At 41.5% G+C, this 21,515-nt stretch overlaps 1 protein-coding gene across 3 annotated transcripts in view; it reads right to left on the bottom strand.

Moving 5' to 3' along the window:
- LOC109433065 (uncharacterized) overlaps nucleotides 1-21,515 on the bottom strand; it is a 433,734-nt gene that overhangs the window by 177,072 nt on the left and 235,147 nt on the right. For all 3 annotated transcript variants that reach the window (XM_062851185.1, XM_062851186.1, XM_029859575.2), the window contains one exon: nucleotides 3,772-3,816. The gene's annotated coding sequence lies outside the window, so the exon portion shown is untranslated. The remainder of the gene's footprint in view (nucleotides 1-3,771; nucleotides 3,817-21,515) is intronic.

Below are 21,515 nucleotides of genomic sequence, written 5' to 3'. Positions count from 1 at the left end.
CACAAATCAATTGTAATCAGATTCAATTATAGTTTATAATCAATCAAAATCCATTCTGAAACCGAATGAAATCCACTCCATATACGCTCCACATTCAATTCAATCCAGGTTTGACCAAAATATAATCCATATCCATTTCAAATCCAATCAAAATCTAGCAAAATACGATCCAAACCAATCTCCGATAGAAATTTAAACCAATCGAAATCCAAATCTAATCCTTTCCGAAACAAAACCCATTGCACATCCACTTTAATCCGAATATAATTCATATCCGATTAATGTTCCAAATTCATCAATATCTGATCTAAATCCAGTCTAACTCCAATCCAATTCACATCAGATCAAAATTCAATCCTAATGCAATCCACATCCAATTCAGTCAATATTTGATATACACATAATCCATATCTGATCCATGTATATTCCAAATTAAATCCCAATCCATCTCAATTAATTCCAAATATAGGCCAAGTCCAATACATATCTCTGCCATTTAAAATTGGGCCACGATTTAATCCATAACCAATTCAATTTAACTCCACATACAAATAAATTCAATATTGATCCAAATATAGTCCATATCCATTCCAAGTTTACAAAAAAACCGATCTAAATCAAGTCTCCTCTGTAATACAAAACCAATCTTCTCTCCAACACATAACTCCAATACAAATCCAATCCAATAGAAATCAAATCCACTCCAAATCAGTAGCAGTCATTTCAATCTAAATATAATCCACATCCGATCCATAACTATTTAGAATCCAACCCAATTCCAAACCAATTCCAGTCTAAATTCAATGCAAACCCAATCCATTTTAATTATTTCTCCTAAATCCAATCTAAGCTCAATGCAAATCATCCCACCCATGTCTTCGCATAGGAATTACGGCCAGCTCACAATTGTTCCACTCATGTCCCTCACGCATGAGAATTACGATTTTCCTTCCACCCATGGTCATTCGCATAGGAATTACGAAAATAGTTTTCTTCTCTTTCCCACCCATATCCACTCACATGGGAATTACGGACATTTTCTTCTTTCCCACCCATGACAACCTGCATGGGAATTACGGATATCTCAAAGCTGTTCCACTCATGTCCTCACGCATGAGAATTACGAAAATTTCAATCAAACTGTCCGATACACGTTTTCTTGCTAAAAACCTCGCTACAAACGATGAAAATACCTACCGACTCCGCCATGTGGTAAACGAAACCGGAATACACCTACCGCAACTAACATCCGAGCGCAAAACTCACAATCGTCCGTTCGCCGCAAAGATACTTTCTAGAATGACTCCTTTTTCCCATTCTCAACACAAGACCCGACTCTTCAAACGACAATCATCGGTTTTCTCTCTCTGGCACATACCATTTTCATTCTTTCGCATTCATTCCGTCTATCATACCATTCATCAGCGAACGCGTGCGTCTGTCTGCGTGCGCACGCAAACAGAATACAATCATCATCATTCTGTTCTTCTTCTAGTACTGCGTATTTTCAAACGTCTTAAAGCACGCTCATTAAATTTCAATCGGATATTTGGCAGAACACCCCATTCACTACATCCTTCCTCTTCTCTACTCTTTGTGTACTGATCGTAAATTACTTGATCTAAAATTTTAGGTTAGTTCTTAGCTAAAATTTTGTGCGAAAACATGCAAATCATCATATCCAGTTTAATCAAAGTGAACTCAATACAAAATTTATTGATTTTTATTTCATTGAATTCCATATCCAAATCCAATCTATATCTTATTCAATTTCAAAACAAGACCAATCTAATCCAAATTCAACAAAATTTATTCCAATCCAAATCTGTTCCTAATCAAACTCAAATACACTCCAAATCCGTTCCATATATCCAATTCAATCCAAGTTTGATCCAGATGTAATCCAAATCCTATCCAAATCTTGCAACATACGATCCAAACCCAATCTAACTCCAATCAAAATTGAATCCACATCTAATCCAAAACCAATCAAAATTCATTTCACATCCAAATTAATCCAAGTTCAATCCAAATATAATCCATATCCAATATATATATATATATATATGGCGTTTGATTCGAATCAGTCGAATCTACATCGGAATCTCAGCAAACATACGACCTATTCGAATCGAACGCCTGATATGTATGTATTTTGCAAATCCATCAAAATTTCAACCAAGTCCAGTTTAGATCTAAATTTAATCAATAACAGATCCAAATCAAATCCACTCGTAATGCAATCCAAATCCAATTCATTTATACTTTAAACCAAATCAAGTATAGCCTAAGTCTAATACAAATCGAATCCATTCGAAAATAAGTCATGATTTAAACCATGATAAATTCAAATTAACTCCACAACCGAAATTTATCCAAACATCAAATAAATCAAAATTCGATCCAATTCCACTCTAAGTCCAATACAAGTTCAAATCAATTGAAATCAGATTCAAATATAATCTATAACCAATCCAAATCCATCCTAAAACCAAATCTAATCCATTCCAAATTTGCTCAACATTCAATTCAATCTAAGTTTGGCCCAAATATAATATTTATATATCCATTTTTAACCTATCAAAATCTAGCAAAATGCAGTCCAAACCCAGTCTATTTCCAATCAAAATCCAAATCCATTTCTCATCCAATTTAATCAAAATATAATCCATATCCGATTCATGTTCATTTCAAATCCATCCAGACTCTTCAAACGACAATCATCGGTTTTCTCTCTCTGGCACATACCATTTTCATTCTTTCGCATTCATTCCGTCTATCATACCATTCATCAGCGAACGCGTGCGTCTGTCTGCGTGCGCACGCAAACAGAATACAATCATCATCATTCTGTTCTTCTTCTAGTACTGCGTATTTTCAAACGTCTTAAAGCACGCTCATTAAATTTCAATCGGATATTTGGCAGAACACCCCATTCACTACAACGAGCACTTGCGATTGTGTGAAGCACACCCTTTTTTCGCACCGCACGGTGCATGCCGCCAATCCCTGAACGCCAGTCAACGATGGCGGCGTGGGGGTCGCTGGACGCGAAGGGGTATGCTTTATGTTATTTCTTTGCAGCTCCGGGTAGGTCACGCTGACTGGCTGCTGGCCGCCGCTTGCTAGATCCAGGGTGAAAGAATGCTTCGCTATTGTCGTTTGGTGTATCGATTGTAGACCCCTCGAGGGGACCCTAAAGCCCGCGGAGATTGAGATCCAATAAACCCAATCAATATACCTAGTTGGAGAACGACCCAGCCGCAGTGTGACCGCCAGCCCTATCTAATACACAGCCAGCGTTGAACGGAAAAATGGTTTTGTGGGTCTGGCTGGCAGAAGGTGATTTTAACATGACGTGTGGCAGGAAACCTGTTATCGACCGTTTCGCGCTAGCAGCAGAGCGCGCGGGGCTGTTGACTCGTTAAGTTGGGCTTCAGCTAGGTATAGAGGTTGGTTCGCAGTTTATGCGCGTTGTCGCGTCGTCGCTGGGTGACTTAATTTAATGGGAGGTCTCTCAGGCATGCTGGTTGAATGGCGTGGACTGACTGACCGAGTGGCTGGCTGGTTTATGTAACGGAAATTGGCCGATGCATTCAGGTTGGTTTTCAAGGTTAGTAGGGATTATGAAATGTTTCTGTGTGTGTGAGTACGCCTATCAGCTGAGGGACATTTCCTTTCTAATGGTAATGTGGAACTGCGACGCGTGTGTTTGCAGAAGAAAATGGTTTTTGATCGATTGCGGATAAAAAGTATTAATTCAGGTTTTACCTTTTTCACAGTTGGAGCCAGCCGATCACGATTGATACATTGTATCTAAAAATAAATAAAAGTAAACGAATAAGTTAGGAATTTCGTTGCAGTTCATAACTTAGGAATGGGTACATAGTAGAAAACGAGTTTTGATACGATGAAGGATTTCAAGGGAGAAGAAGAAAAATGATCTTAATATAGCTTGTGCGGTGCAGTTGTTTTAGGTATTTGTTTTTTATTCCTCCAATTAAATACTCTTGCGGCAATTCCTTTGGGAATTTCTTCAGTAGTGCCTTTGGTAATTCGATAATGACTCTAAGGAAATTCTTTAAGGAATCGCTTCTTTCTATACAGCCATTCTAAAGAAAAACGATATAGTGCAACTCCGATTGTCGTGAAACTAGGTGGGTTCGTAGTTGTTCGAAAATACATTCATTTATTTAGTTAACATCAAATTCATGATAATACTGAATCAACAATTTTCCGCCATAATACTCGATATGCAGCTGCAGCTCTCCAACGTCGGTCACGCCCAACACTCGCCAGATCACGCTCCACCTGGTCCGCCCATCGTGCTCTCTGCGCTCCACGCTTTCTTGTACCAACCGGATGGTTAGCAAACACCAACTTTGCTGGGTTGTTGCCCGGCAGTCTTGCAACATGCCCTGCCCATCGTATCCTTCCGGCTTTGGCCACTTTCTGGTTCGCCGTAAAGTGCAGCGAGCTCGTGGTTCATCCTTCTCCGCCACACACCGTTCTCCTGCACGCCGCCGAAGATCGTCCTTAGCACCCGTCGCTCGAAAACTCCGAGTGCTTGCAGGTCCTCCTCGAGCATCGTTCATGTCTCGTGTCCGTAGAGAACCACCGGACTTATTAATGTCTTGTACATGGTACATTTGGTGCGGGGGTGAATCTTTTTTGACCGCAGTATCTTCTGGAGCCCATAATAGGCACGACTTCCACTGATGATGCGCCTTCGTATTTCACGGCTCACGTTATTGTCCGCCGTTAGCAAGGAACCGAGGTAGACGAATTCTTCTACCACCTCGAAAGTATCCCCGTCTATCGTAACATTGCTGCCAAGGCTTGTCCTGTCTCGCTCAGTCCCACATACCAGCATTAGACCTGTTCACTTTGAAACTTTTTTTCTCCGATTCTCCGTGACATATCAAATTATCAACCCACATGCAAAAACAAGTCTTCAGTCCAAAATTGAGCCAAATTGATAAAGATTTAAAGGTGTATCAAATCGATTTTGTGTTTTTTTAACCGTTTTCACAGAAATTTACTCATAAATCCAGAAAATTGCTCCGAAAGGGTGCCGAAAATACCGTTAGGATATAGTTAGTACAATACTCTACAACTTTGCCGAAGATACTATGGTGTTTAAATTGCTTATTTCGAAGCTATTCAATAATTTTAGTTGAAAAATCACGAAAAAACACGATATTTTTACGATTTTACATATAAAAGTCATGTAATTTTACATTATTTTACGTGACTAAATTAATTAGCTATTTCTCCTTTGTGTAACGAACATTTCGTCCATACATCGTTTTTGTGTTGGAATTCGTTTTCAATGACTAATTATCAAAAGTATGTCACGTTGATACTAAAAATCGCGTAGAGTTGCCAGCACGAATTAAAACAAAGTTACCCATGATTAAGACGTCATGCCATCGTATTCTAATGTCTTTGATTCAAGTATCAGAAATGGCGCAGATGATAAGGCTCGAGCCTGTGGATCAGAAGGTCCCAGGTTCAAGCTCAAATACATAATAAACTTTTTTTTTCTTTCTTTGTAGCAGTTAGGATGATGAATCTGCCATGAGCCATGGCCCATGACTTACACGCAATCCCCCAAATAATGATGATCGGGACCTGCCAATTAAGCCCATTCCAGGACTAGCTAGATATTTAGTTTACTTGTTGACAAGAAATCGTGTCGACGAGATCAGCTGGACGAAATATTGGGCATTTGTTTGATACCGATTAATTTAGCTAAAACAATTCAATGCGATGATGGAACTGCTTCTGGATGCAAAATTTATCATACAACTGTGGAGATTACTTGCATCTATCTAGCCACAAGCTACACAGCTACACGATAAAGGGAAACTTCATTCTTACTATGCACTCTACGGTTTCGAAACAAGGCTATGATGCCAAATTGCAATGAGATGCAGAGTGTAGTCTCATTAACTTATAGCTGGATCGAGGCGCAAAAAAATCCTATTGCAGGGCTCGAACCTTGAATCTTCGAATCGGCAGTCTCATGCTCAACCATCTACACCAAATTGAAACTGATGCAGATGCGACAAAGAAGTGTAATGACGTTTTAATCATGGGTAACTTTGTTTAATTTTGTGCTGGCAACTCTATGCGATTTTTAGTATCAACGTGACAAACTTTTGATAATTAGTCAATGAAAACGAATTCCTACACTAAAATGATGTATGGACGAAATGTTCGTAACACATAGGAGCAATAGCTAACTAAATTAGTCACTTAAAGCAATGTTAATTTACATGACTTTTATATGAAAAACCATAAAAATATTGTATTTTTTCGCGATTTTTTAACGAAAATTGTTGAATAACTTTGAAATAAGCAATTTAAACACCGTAGTGTCTTCGGCAAAGTTGTAGAGTATTGTTTCAACTATATTTTAACGGTGTTTTCTATACCTTTTTGGTGCAATTTTCTGGATATTGGAGTACATTTTCGTGAAAACGCTCGAAAAAACACAAAATTGATTTGATACACCTCTAAACCTTTATCAATTTGGCTCAATTTTGGACTGAAGACTTGTTTTTGCATGTGGATTGATAAATTGATGTGACACGGGTAGGTCAAAAAAAGTGAACAGGTCTAACCAGCATGTATTTTGTCTTAGCCGCATTCACCACCAGTCCGACCTTTGCTGTTTCGCGTTTCAGGCGGGTGTACAGTTCTGCCATCGTTCCAAATGTTCTAGCAATAATATCCATGTCATCCGCAAAACAGACAAATTGGCCGGATTTCGTGAAGATCGTACCCCGGCTGTTGATCCCGGCTCGTCGCATCACACCTTCCAGAGCGATGTTGAAGAGTAGGCATGAGAGTCCATCACCTTGTCGAAGTCCCCGTCGAGATTCGAATGAACTGGATAGTTCGCCCGAAATCCTTACGCTGCTCTGCACACCGTCCATCGTTGCTCTTATCAGTCTGGTAAGCTTCCCGGGAAAGCTGTTCTCGTCCATGATTTTCCATAGCTCTGTGCGGTCGATACTGTCGTATGCCGCTTTGAAGTCGATGAACAGGTGGTGCGTTGAGACCTGGTATTCACGGCATTTCTGGAGGATTTGCCGTACGGTGACGATCTGGTCCGTTGTCGACCGGCCGTCGATGAAACCGGCTTGGTAACTTCCCACGAACTCATTTACTTTAGGTGCTTCAGTCGCTCTAGATCGTACCGGGGCGGCCGTGGGTACTGTACATTGTTAATAACGGAGAGTTTTGGGCGCAGTTTAACCATCACTAGGGGGGTCACCGACCTTCATCCAGGGGGTCGCAAGGGACAGTTGAATATTTGACTGTAACAGACAACAAATGAGGGAATTTCTATGGTGGGTCGCGTAGAGTACGTCTGCTGGCAAAGGGGGGTCGCGCACCCGAAAAGTTTGGGAACCTATGCTCTAAACATTCGCACCATAGATCCTGTCCAACACACCTCCTGCAGCGCTACGATTCCGAACCCGCGGTCCTTCAGTATATCGGCGAGTATGCGGGTGCTCCCGATGAAGTTGAGATATCTGCAGTTCCACGTACCGAGCTTCCAATCGCAAGTCCCTTTTCGTCGCTGTGGTTGTCGCCATTGGTATCGGTTCGCATTCTTCTCTTGTTGATTTTCCGGTGCTAGTCTTTTTTACGGCTGGCTCGCAGGGCCTGACACCAACCCACTAACCCAGGGAGCTGGGCTTACCTTCCCGGAAGCTACGGGTTCTGCATTGGCATTTCCTCCAACTACAGTGCTAAATAGCTAGGCTCAAGCGCCAGTCTTCGCCGGGGGTGGTGTTTTTAAATGGGCGCCCAGGAGATAATATTTTACCTGAGCTTCCACCCCCAAGAATCTCCATCCCTCTTCATTGAATAATCATCACAGGATTTCCTGAATGATTATCTTGGCCCTACAGTATTAGGAAAAATCAAAGAAGGAGTATCAAAAGAAATCATGGACGGAATCCCTAAAAAAAATAAATAAATAAATTTAAAAAAATCTGGTTGTGATCTCTGGAGAAATCCTGAAAGAAAATCCAGAAGGAATCGCAGGAACAATCCTGAAGTAATTCCTGAAAGCATTCCATGAGGAATGCTGAAAGAATCCTCATGGAATGCTTACCCCGAAGAAATTTCAAAAGAATACCTGAATGGAAGCCGGATGGAATCCATGGAGAAGTTTCACCTCTTAATAAAAACAAAATGAATAAAACCCGAGAGTATTTCCTAAGTTAATTTCGTAGGGGGAGGGGGGGGGGGATTGAGTTGATGGAGAAATTCTTGAAAGAATCTCGAAAAAATCTCGGGAGCAATCCTTAATGAAAACCCGGGAATTATAAATGAAAAAAAAAAAATCTGGGGACACTTACAGAAGGAATCCCATCAACAATCCCTGCACTGATAAAATACTTTCGTAAAAGCTCAACGAATATGCTTCGTAAAACCAGTTTTCGTAAATTGAAAGCAATTCGCGTAAAATGTACGGTCCATTCGTACCATTACGCTGAAACAGTACAAATGGAGTTGTATCATGTACGAAATCACGAATCCGACAGACGCTAAGCTTGCTCATTCGTAGGTTTTAGCTCCCGCTTTGTAGAATGAAACAAAACAAACAGATGTTAATCGTTTTTTTACTAACCATGCGTAAAAAGAAAATTTCGCTTCGTAGAATGCAACAAAGCTTTGTAGTCATCACTGATGTTTGAGTGGAGCGCAGAGAGAACAAAGCAACCTGTTTTCATGTGCATATGACGGTGCGTGTGCGAGAAGAGGAAAGGAAGCATGCTCTCAGTAGGAAGTATAAGCTATTTATAAATTGAATCAGAGTAGAAAGCGTTCTGGTTGTTTCCGAACGGTTTCAACAAGCGCCTACAGATGGATGTCTAGCACTGGTAGGTATCAATCAGAAGATACGTGTTTGGATCCTGTGAAAACCAAGCTGATATACGAGTGCTATTTTTTTTTCAACATGATTTATGTCCGACAAAAAAAGAGACAGAAAAAATCTGTGTTATTGCGTCGGAGTGATCTTTTTTACGAAACGAACTCAAAGGCACACTACGAATCTTTTCGTTGCAGAAAACAACGAATGGCATTCGTAAACCGGACGAGCGATTTCGTACTATGCAACAAAATATTTTTTCAGTGTGAAGGATTCTTTAGAAGAATTTTGGTGTAATCCCTCAAAAACCTAAATATGAGGAGCCCCTAATAAAAATCTGGGCGAGATCTTCGAGGAAAGCCTGAAGGAATTATTGAAGGAATTTCTGGATGAGTCCCAAGAGAAATGTGGGAATCCCGGGAAAAACCCGTTAAGGATCCCTGAAGGGATAATTAAAGTAAACTCGGAGGAATTCATCGAGTACCGGTATAAATTCCAAGAGAAAATTAATAAAGAAACCATGGGATTACTGAAAAAAAAAAACAGGGGAAATCTCCAAATGAATCCTTGATGTATCGGAAGAAATACCTGAAAGAATGCCGGAAGGAGTAATGGGTGAAATCAATGAATAAATATCAGAAAGGGACCTAGGCAGAAATCCGTGAATCAGTCTCAGGAAGAATCTATTGAGGAATTCCAGAATGAATCGCGGAAGGAATCTGTAAAGAAAACCTATGAAGAAATTTTTTGATGAATCACAAACTATGAATAAAATAACCCTGAGAGGAATTTCCAACCAGAATCCGGAAGAGTCCTTGTCAGAATTATGGTGGAATCCCTAAAGGAATTCCTGAAGAAATTCCTAAAGAATACTCGGGAAGGACCAATGAAAGAATAAGGGAAAAATCCCGAAAGAAATACCGAAGAAAATCAAGAAATTTCCAAAGGTATAAATAATAAGATAAATCTCGGAAAGATTATATGAAAAAATGCTGGAAGAGGTCAGGGACAAATCGATGAAGGAATGTCAGGATGAACTTTGGAAGGAATACGTCAAAGAAACCCGTAAACAATATACGAAGAAATTCCGGGAGGTATGAATTAAGGAATTCCTGAAAGAATCCCGTACAAGTCCTTAAACAAAGCCCGGAAGAAATCACTGATGCATTCCCAGCAGAATAACCAGCAAGATCCTTAATGGATTAACTTCGGGAAAAATATTGGGAGAAATATTGGAAATAATCCCGAAAGGAAGCCCGGGGGAAATCACTAAACAAATTCCACGGAAAATGTCTGAAGACTTCCTTGAAAGAATCCCGGGAGAAATCAATGAAGACCCGGGAGCAATCTCTGTAAGAATCTATCGAGAAATCCTTGATGGTATCGTAATCCTAGAGATATTAAATTCCTAGAGGAAACCGGGAGAAATCCCTACAAGAATACCGCCAGAAGTCATGGAATCAATGAAGTACTTAGTGAAATCCATGGATAAATTTTGAAAAAAAAAACCAGGGAGGAATCTCGGAAGGAATTCCTGGAGAAATCCCTGGAAGAATCGTCATAGGAATCATTGGAAGAATTTAAAGTAATCCCTGAAAAAAATTTCGTGAGTTTCACTTTGAAAATATCGGGAGGAACCCCTGAAAGAACGCTGGGGGAATTCCTGGAAGACTCTTCAAAAGAAAACTTCAAGGGGTCCCAGGAACAACCCTTAGTGGAACATCCGGAAAAAAAATTCTAGGAGAGATCTTGGGACAAACCTCTAGAGGATCCCTGGGAAAATTTTATAGTGAAAACAGGTCGAAATACTAGTAAAATCCATGGAAAGTTATCGAGAGATAATGCTGAATATTTTCATAAATAAATTCCTGTGGCCCTATAAATTACATCAGTGTCATCTATAGCGGTTACTTGTAACTAAATATCTTCTCTATAGATAGCCCTTCAACGGTTTGTTGAAGACGCCATTTTTATATTTCTTCACTGAGTCAAGTTATTAGCAACAGTAGTGTTTTCATCCCAGTGCTGAATTTCTTACTAATAATTATATATAGGTATTACCGGAGTAAGTTTGGTTAGATAAACATATTTGCAGAAAACACAAAAATTGTACCTTTTTGCTGGGCTGAGATATATTCAAATTAAATTATACTACAGCACCGTTCTGCGAGAAAATATGTAACTAGCGATAATTTGAATAGAAGATTAACATCCGCATGAACTACTTCGCCGAAAACACGAACTTCAAAATTTTAACTCGAATTAAGATATCAGGAACCCTTCACTGCCAGCATGATCTACTGCACGAGCATTTACAGTTGTTTCTATATGGGCCCTTAACTCCTACCATCCCTTACATACACATGTAAGTATAAAATAAGGTCAAATTTCATTGTCACACTATTTAAATGTGCGTTTTACACAATACGTAAACATTGCAAAATCCCATTGAAGCTTAAAGAATCCATCTTGGAATCCATTGTAAAGGTTTTAAATTGCCACTTTCAAAGGCCAAAAACGGCACAGTTGACAGTTCAAGCAATCAAACGCATCTCAAGGTGTTGGACAATACGCGTGAATAAACAGCCAACTATTTCTTTCCATTGGATTGCGACAAACGCACGCGATGCACGATGAGAATTTTTCGGCACGTGAAACAATAACACAAACAAATTGCCCAGGCGTTTTTCTCGACGACTACGACCGACGGCCCCGCGTCCGCCCAAGCCCTAGATTTGTTTCTTGAGGGCTACCCGGACAGAGCTTGACTTAGACCGCATTGCATTAAGCCTTTGTCCATGTTGGCATGTGGAAATATTTTAAGAAAACACTGCGCGTACCGTTTAGTATGTACTGCGCTTTGTAAGCCGCGCCACGCTGAGAAGCTGGATCTTTTGTTGGCGCAAGAAATGGTCGTCGTCGCCATCGTCGGTGGTGGTGAGAGGGTTCTTGCAAAACGGTTGGCTATCGTTAACGCCATGCGGACTGCTCCTTACCTTACCAGCAACTCGAAAGGCAAAGACGGCCACCAGGTGCCGGTAATTAATTTGTTTTCCCATTGTCTGACTCAATGCCCGATTATATTCTCGATTAGGCGTGCAGCGAAAACAAGGGGCGACCCAAATTGACGAATTGTTTATATTTTATTGGGACAGCCGACGACAACAGCGTTTGTCGTCACCATCAGAAGTGCAACGGTATACACGGTGACGAATGATGGTTCTTGTTTGTCCGGTTTCACTTTTGTATTTGGTAATCCGGTTTGCTGCTTGCTACGTGCGCAGATAGCGGGAGTTTGCGAAAGGGAAAGGGGTCAATGCCGAGCTTTACCGATTGAATAGGCCGAACAGGGCAAATGTAGGGTCTGGAATCATTTGGGCAGGGGGCTATAACTCAGTCAATTTTTACCCACGGGGGTTCAATCTTTCCGCATCGACTAGTGTCTAAAATGACATGGATTACCCGTAATGGAGTCACGGGAAATTTAATCGAACGCATCTGCATCAACCGAAAATGAAGACGGAGCCTTCTTGATGTGCGGAACAGACGTAGCACCGACATTGCGTCCGACCCTCACCGACCCTAATCGGCGAGATCCGGCTGCGCATTGTTATGGTCCATCGACAGAATGAGAAACTCGGGCTCCGGTTCAAGTCACGCTGACTGAAAGACGCTGCGGTGAAAAGGTTTTTCGTCGAGGCGCCATAAAACTGCTCTGCGGATATTCCGGAAGGAAGAAGCGTAGAAGATCAATGGAGCGCCATCAATTCATCGCCTAGCTACGCACCCGGAGAAAACAGTGGATTACAGATGACACCTGGAGAAAGATAGAGGAGCGAAGGAACGCCAAAGCAGCGATAGAGCGAGCGAAAACACGAGGAGCCAAAGCTGTAGCCCGTCAGCGCTATTCGGCTCTCGAGAAGGAAGTGAAACGCTCATGTAGACGGGACAAAAGGGCGTGGGCGGGCTCCCTAGCCGACGAAGGCGAGAAAGCCGCTAACACCGGCGACACCCGTCTCCTCTACAATGTTTCACATCGCCTTAGTGGGACTAAGATAAATGCTACGATGCCCGTGAAAGATACGTTTGGACAGCTATTGACCGACCAGTTGAAACGCTGGTTCGAGCACTTTGGAAACCCACGTCATCAATACCTCGGCATGGTCCGCCAAGGGTTCGACGCATTACCCGTGTCAACGCCGAAGCTCCATCAGTGCAGGAGATAGAAACAGCCAACTCTAGTATGAAATCGAACAGAGCCCCGAGGATCGATAGCATATCAGCTGAGATGCTTAAAACTTATCCCGTAGTATCCGCTGCATCAATTATTCTGCAACATATGGGAAACCGCGATATTTCCGGCCGACTGGATGCAAGGCGTCTTAGTAAAGGCACCTAAAAAGGATGACCTGACTGTATGCGATAAGGCCGGAACAAATCTCATTTTCTTCTTTTGTCACTCTGCTCGTTGACTCGTCAAGGGGGAGGATGATAAATAATAAATGTATTTGATGAAAAATTACTCAAACAATTAGGCAAAATCGTCAAACTCCTCGAATTCGTTAAGAAATTTTCTCGACGACTCTTATTTCACTTTTAAGTTTTTAAATTTCCTTATTCATTTATTTGTGTCCCCCCTCAAAATGTCGAATTCCGACAAAAAATTTCCGAGGGGGGGTGACATAAGAGAAAATCGAAATTTGTGTCAGCCTAATTGGCGGGGTATCATGTTACTGTGTATCGTTCTCAAAGTCCTCTGCAAAGGATACAGGAGAAGATTAACGCAACTCTCCGACGGCAGCAAGCAGGATTTCGTGCCGGACGAACCTGTGTGGACCATGTTGTCACGCTCCGTATCATCCTGAAGCAAATCAATGAATTCCAAGAGTCTCTCTACCTGGTGTTCATTGATTACGAAAAAGCTTTCGACCGTCTCAAACACGGAAACATGTGGGGAGCCCTCAGGCGCAAGGGTACCCCTGGTATCAGTAGGTCGGCTCTAGAGGCACGTTCTCCTCCATTTGGGAAATTTGTGCCATCGCCATGAACACGAGCCTATTCATCATTTACCTGACGGAGAAGGGAAGGAAAAAGGATAGGAGATGGGAAAGGACAGGTAAGGGAATAGGATCGTCATACTCGCAAAAGCGTACCACAATGGGTTCACATAGCGTCCTGAAAAGGACACTGTAATAACGCATAAGCGTGCCACAATGGGTGCGAACAGCGCCCTGAGAAGGGCACTGTGATAATGCATAAAGCGTAAAGAGAGCCTATAGCTCTTTACCACAGCGGGTCAAGAACAACAGAACGTCCTGAAGATTCAGGTTTCTGAAGTCAGTTTCACTAAATAAGTGTTTCCCGAGTACTCGGAAACGCAATTGCGCAAAAGCTGGACAGTTACATATTAAATGATACGAAGTTCCATAATCGGATTCACAGCTATCACATGCAAATGAATCAGCTTGCTGAATAATCGCCATGTGATAACTGAGTCGGCAGTGGCCAGTCAATGCTTTGACCAGAATGCTGCAATTCTGCTTTGACAGATTTGTTAGATACTTTGCCACCCCTAGAGATGGCTCAGTACAATACAATTTTGTTTGACGACATGACTCCAAACTATTCCAGTATTGTTTGTGCTGAGTGGCAGCCCAGGTGTCAATCTGAAGCTTCACCCAACACTTGGATACCGGAATAGCTGGCTCAGGGCCAATGAAGTCATGTGATGCTCCAGTGCGAGCTAACTCATCAGCCAATTCATTTCCAGCGATGGAAGAATGGCCAGGTACCCATACAAGGTGAACAGCGTTTGCTGAATTCAGCTCCTCAATTTGAGTTCGACAAGCGATAACTATCTTCGACCTGGAGTTGGCCGAAGCAAGTGCTTTAATAGCAGCCTGGCTATCTGAACAGAAGTATATTACTTTGCCCATTACGTGCTGCTGAAGTGCTGATTGCACTCCGCACATAAGAGCAAAGATTTCGGCCTGAAAAACGGTGCAGTGTCTGCCAAGTGAATAAGACTGATACAGCCTTAGCTCACGAGAATAAACACCAGCACCTGCTCGACCTTCTAGAAGGGAGCCATCAGTGTAACATACGATGCCGTCTGAAATACTTCTCTCCAGATAACCAGATGTCCACTCTTCCCGGGAAGGGAATTTCGTGGAAAATGTCCTATATGGAAAATTACAAGCAATTGTAAGATCACTTGGAGCAAGGACAACTTTGTCCCAATTCACCAAAAGTGGAAACAACGAGGTGTGTGTTGAACTGCGGTTCACAGGAGTTTCCTCTAGTAAACCGAGTACCCATAGACGGTAAGTGCAAGAAAGTGCTTCTTGTTTGAGATGAATGTGTAGTGGGACAACGTCAAAGAGAACTTCGAGCGCTGCCGTGGGAGTTGAAGAGAACGCTCCAGACATCGCCATTAAGCACATCCTTTGGAGATGGTACCCCTGAGAAAATCATTTGCCTCATTGAAGCACAGTACAGAACATTTTCGTGCAGAGTACTGCACAACGGTGTTTTGTTCGATCCCATCCGGGTCGTTGCTGGAGTGAGTACTATCACCGCTACTGTTCATCATTGTAATCGATGAGATCCTGGTTGGTGCGATTGACCGTGAACCAAATCGTGGATTGCTGTGGCAACCCATTACCATGGAGCACCTAAATGACTTCGAATTGGCTGATGACGTTGCTCTCCTAGCTCAACGGCGCTCTGATATGCAGAGCAAGCTCGACGATCTTGTCAATCGCTCCTCAGCGGCAGGTCTTACTTTCAACGTCAACAAGACGAAATCGTTGGATGTAAACACGGTCAACCCTTCCAGCTTTACTGTTTTACAGTAGCTGGGCAATCAGTGGAGAATGTTGAAAGCTTTCAATATCTTGGTAGCCAAATGGCGGTCGATGGCGGCACCAAGATCGACATAGGTGCACGGATCAAGAAGGCGAGGACTGCTTTTGCGTGTTTAAGAAATGTATGGAAAAACAACCAGATCAGTCGACGCACTAAAATCCGAATTTTTAACTCGAATGTGAAATCTGTGCTGCTATACGCCAGTGAAACCTGGTGAGTATCAGCGGAGAACACTCAACGGCTGCAGGTCTTCATCATTTTTTTTTTTGTAAAAAAATCTTGTTTTATTTTCTGCTCTATAAAATAGTTTACATCAAATCCTTAAACTAAATTTAAAATGATCTAAACTTCTATCTTCAGTCTTTGTTTCAATTATACAGGGTGACTGGTAATTCGTGTTACACCCGAAAGGAGGTGAAAGTAGACCATATTTGCAGCAAAAAATTTTTCTACAGGTAGGTCCGGAAATCACTGCTAAATGAGTTATTCAAAAATTAGTGTTTTTAAATTACCCCATCTTTAAACCTCTCTAACTCAGAAACTATGAACCGTATAATCAATCTAAGCGCATGGATAGAAAGCTTAAAGCTTTGTCTTTTAATGCTCTTTGGACAGGTAATTGATAAAAAGTCATTTAAGTGCAGAAATTTTGACTTTTATGTAAAAAGTGCCTAAAAATGTACCCCTTTTTCACCTTTTTTGATAGTTTATTCGTGAAAAACGTGATAAATGTGAGAAATGTTCTTCTACAAAACATTCATTTTTTGATACGCTACCAAACTGTCCTTTAGTGCAACATTGTATCTTTCATAGTTTTGTCACAATCTTGAATTCAAAATCTGGTGAAATAATTCAATGTTTTTATTGCAATACTGTCTGGCAACCCTACACGTTTGCTTGCTGTTGGTCGTCGTGCGCATGGCAACGAAGTCCGGCGTCGCGGTGGCGGTTATCGTTTGACAGAGCCAACAGTGAACGGAAAATTGCGCGCAATGTTTATGAATCAATCTCAAGGCATCCTTTTCTTTGGGTGAAGATTCAATTCGCCTAGATGCCATACACCCAAACCCACTCACTGGTGGAATTTAGCGAGATCATAACGCTGGGTGGCACCGTTTTAAAGGATATTCAAACCTACGGGCCGAGACTGGGCCCGGGCCGGGGCCGCGGCCGAGACGCGATAGGGCTTTTGTCGCTTCGTTCTCACTGCACACAATGCTCACCGGGCTATAGCGCCTGCTCACCAAAAATTTATGTTGCGCGAACGCACGCACAGTATGAAGCGGTTGTCATTTATTTTTGTTTTTTTTTGCGCACTTTCTCCAGTGTGTTTGATGTACATTCATCCAGAACTTTCTTTTGTAATTTCTACAGGAATCTGGGATTCCTCCAGGTTTTTTATGATTTCCCTTGGAATGCTTTCTGGGACTCTCCCGTAGTTCTTTCTGGAAAACTTCTAATGAGATTCTTCTAGGAGTCCTTCCTGGTATTTCTCCAGCTACTCCGTCTGGGTTTTTGTCCTTTAGTTCTACTAAAATTTCTTCTGGGATACTTTCAAGAACTGGTTTAGAATTTTTCTCCAGAAATTCTTCCAGGAGTAGCTTCCCACAGTTTATTTATTTTCAGTTCAACGGGAAGCCCTCCTGATGTTCCTGAGAGTGAGTCCAGGAGCTCCCCAGGCATTCCTTCAGGCCGCCCCCAAAAAATACCAAGGGAATTTCTTAAGAATTAGCTCAAGAATTCCTCCAGCATTTGTCGTAGAATCACCCTAGGATTTTGCTGGGAGTTTCTCCATTATAACTCTGGTAATTAATGCAGGAGTTCTCCAGCAATAATGAATGCATGTTTCTCTTCAGGATTTTTCCCGAAAATTACTGAAGGACTCAAGGGATTTCTCCAGAAATTCCTGCATTAATACCACCAGGACTTCCTCAAGGGATTCCTCCAAAAAATCCTCCACGATGCCAGCTAAAAATTCTTCCAGTAGTTCTTCCAGGAATAACTCCAGAAATTCATCTCGAAATTCCTACAGGAATTTCTCTTCAGGAATTGTAGAAGGGATTTCATCAGGAATTCTTCCAGGGATTTCACAAGACAATTTTTCAATAAATTGCTCCAAGACTTTCTCTAAGAATTCCTGCAAGGATTCATCTAGGAATTCCTCTGACGATTCCTCTAGAATTTTTTCCACGGTGTCCTCCAAAAATTCTTCCAGTTATTCCTCCATGAGTTCCTGTAGGAATTTATCCCGAAATTCTACCAGGAAATCCTGCAGGGATTCCTCCAGGAATCCCACCATAAATTCCTCCTGTAATTGCTGCAGGAGATTCTCTAGAGGTTCCTCCAAGAATTCCTCTAGAATTCCTTCCAGAATTTCTCCCTGGAAATCATCAAGAAATTCCTCTAGAAATTCCGTCAGTAATTCCTCCGGAAATTCCTTCAGTAATTCCTCACAGAATTCCTCTAGGAATTTCTACAGGGATTTCTTCAAAAATTTCTCCAGAAAGTACTCCAGGCATTTCTCCAGGAATTACTTCATGAATTTCTCCATAAATTATTCCAGGAATTCCTCCAGAAATTACTTCAGGTACTACTCCAGGAGTTCCTCCAAGAATTCCAACGGAAATTGCTCAAGGCATACCTCCAGAAATTCCATCAGGTATTTTTCCAGGAAGTCTTTTTGGAAATACTCCAGGCATAACTCCAAGAATTTCTCCGTGAGTTACTCCAGGTATTCCAAGATGTCCTCCATTTTTTTTCCAGGAATTCCTCCAGTGATTCCGTCATAAATTTCTCCAGTAAATGCTCCAGAAAATTCTTTAGAGATTCCTTCAGAATTCCTTCCTGTATTTCCTCCAGGAAATCGTCCAGAAATTTCGCCAGTGGTTCCTTTAATAAATCTTCTATGGATTCCTCCAGGAGTTTGTACAGAATATCCTCCAGAAATTTCTCCAGACATTCCTCCAGAAAACACTCCAGAAATTCCTCTAAGAATTTCGCCAGTGATTTCTTTCGTCAAGAAATTTCGCCAGTGATTCCTTCAATAAATCTTCTAGGGATTTCCCCAGGAATTCCTACAGAATATCCACCAGAAATTCCTCCAGGCATTCCTCCAGGAATTCCTACAGAAAATACTCCAAGAACTCTTCCAGGAATTTCACCAGAAATTACTCCAGGAATTCATCCACGAACTTTTCCAGAAATACCTCACGGAATTCCTCCGAAAATTTCTCCAAGAATTCTTTCAGGAATTTTTCCATAAAGTCTTCCAGGATATACTCCATGAATTACTCCAAGAATTGCTTCAGGAATAACTCGAGGAATTCCTCCAAAAATTCCTCCAAGAATTCCTTCAGGAATTCTTCCATAAAGTCTTCCAGGAAATACTCCATTAATTACTCCAAGAATTGCTTCAGGAATAACTCTAGGAATTCCTCCACGAATTGCTTCAGAAATGACTTCGGGGATTCCTACGGGAATTCTTCCAGGAACTACTTCAGGCTGTCCTCAAAAAAATTCTACAAGGAAATACTTACGGGATTCCTCCAAGAATTACTCCAGGAACTACTCCAAGAAAGCCGTCAAGAAATCCTCCCGGAAACAATCCTGAAGGAATTCTTGGAGGAATTTTTGGAGGAATTTCTGGAGAAGTTCGTGGATGAATTCCTGGTAGAATTCCTGGAGGAATTCGTGGAGTATTTTCTGGAGAAATTCCTAGAGGAATGCCTGGATGAATTTCTGGTGGATATTCTGTAGGAATTCCTGGAGGAATTCCTAGAAGATTTATTAAAGGAATCACTGGCGAAATTCTTAGAGGAACTCCTGGAGTGTTTTCTGAAGGAGTGCCTGGAGGATTTTCTGGTGGATATTCTGTAGGAATTGCTGGAGGAATTCCTAGACAATTTATTGAAGGAATCACTGGCGAAATTCTTGGAGGATTTCCTGGAGTGTTTTCTGGAGGAATTCCTGGATGAATTTCTGATGGATATTCTGTAGGAATTCCTGGAGGAATCCCTAGAAGATTTATTGAACGAATCACTGGCGAAATTCTAAGAGGAATTGCTGGGGGAATTCCTGGAGGAATTTCTAGACGATTTCATGGAGGAAATTCAGGAAGCAATTCTGGAGGAATCTCTAAAGAATTTTCTGGAGCATTGACTTCTAGTTATTCCTCCATGAGTTCCTACAGGAATTTATCCCAAAATTCTACCAAGAAATCAAGCAGGGATTCCTCCAGGAATTCCTCCAGAAAATCCTCATGGGATTCCTTCAGGAATTCCTTCAGGAATTCCTTCAAGGAATGCTCCCGTGAATCATCCAGAGATGCCTCCAGGAATTCCTTCAAGGGTTCATTCAGGAATTCCTCCTGGGATTCCACCATAAATTCCTCCTGTAATTGCTGCAGGAGATTCTCTAGAGATTCCTCCAAGGATTCCTCTAGAACTCCTTCCAGAATTTCTCCCAGAAAATCATCAAGAAATTCCTCCAGGAATTCCTTCAGTAGTTCCTCACAGAATTCCTCTAGGAATTTCTACAGGGATTTCTTAAAAAAAAATTCTCCAGAAAGTAGTCCATGCGTTTCTTCAAGAATTACTTTATGAATTTCTCCATGAATTATTCCAGGAATTCCTCCAGAAATTACTTCAGGTACTACTCCAGGAATTCCTTCACGAATTTCTCCGGAAATTCCGAAAGGAATACCTCCAGAGATTCCATCAGGTATTTTTCCAGGCAGTCTTCTTGGAAATACTGCAGGCATAACTCCAAGAATTTCTCCGTGAATTGCTCCAGATATTCCTACAGGATTCCTACAGGTGTTTATCCAGGATCTACTGCAAGATGTCCTCCAAATTTTTTTTCCCAGGAATTCCTCCAGTGATTCCTTCATAAATTTCTCCAGTAAATGCTCCAGAAAATTCTTTAGAGATTCCTCTAGAATTCCTTCCTGAATTTCCTCCAGGAAATCGTCCAGAAATTCGTCCAGGAATTCCCCCAGCAATTCCTCTAAGATTTTCGCCAGTGATTCGTTCAATAAATCTTCTAGGGATTCCTCCAGGAATTCCTACAGGATATCCACCAGAAATTCATCCAGGAATTCCTCCAGAAAATACTCCAGGAATTCCTCCAAGAATTTCGCCAGTGATTCCTTCAATTAATCGTCTAGGATTTCCTCCAGCAATTCCTACAGAATATCCACCAGAAAATCCTCCAGGCACTCCTCCAGAAAACACTCCAGGAGTTCCTCTAAGAATTTCGTCAGTGATTCCTTTAATAAATCTTCTAGGTATTCCTCCAGGAATTCCTACAGAATATCCACCAGAAATTCATCCAGGCATTCCTCCAGGAATTTCTCCAGAAAATACTCCACGAATTCCTCCAGGAATTCCACCAGTAATTACTCCAGGAATTCATCCACGAACTTCTCCAAAAATTCCTCCAAAAATTCCTCCAAGAATTCCTTCAGGAATTCTGCCATAAAGTATTCCAGGAAATACTCCATTAATTACTCCACGACTTGCTTCAGGAATAACTCTAGAAAATCCTCCAGGAATTTCTCCAGGAATGACTTCAGGGATTCCTACGGGAATTTTTCCAGAAACTACTTCAGAATATCCTCAAAAAAATCCTCCAGGAATTCTACAAGGAAATACTTACGGGATTCCTCTAAGAACGACTCCAGGAATTCTACTAGGATCTACTCCAGGGATTCCTGCACGAATTCCTCCTGGAAACAATCCAAGAATTCCCATAA

This window comes from Aedes albopictus, chromosome 2 (assembly GCF_035046485.1).
Source record: "Aedes albopictus strain Foshan chromosome 2, AalbF5, whole genome shotgun sequence".
NCBI lineage: Eukaryota > Metazoa > Arthropoda > Insecta > Diptera > Culicidae > Aedes > Aedes albopictus.
The sequence above is the reverse complement of the archived record's forward strand: the minus strand, read 5'-3'. Positions and strand labels throughout refer to the sequence as shown.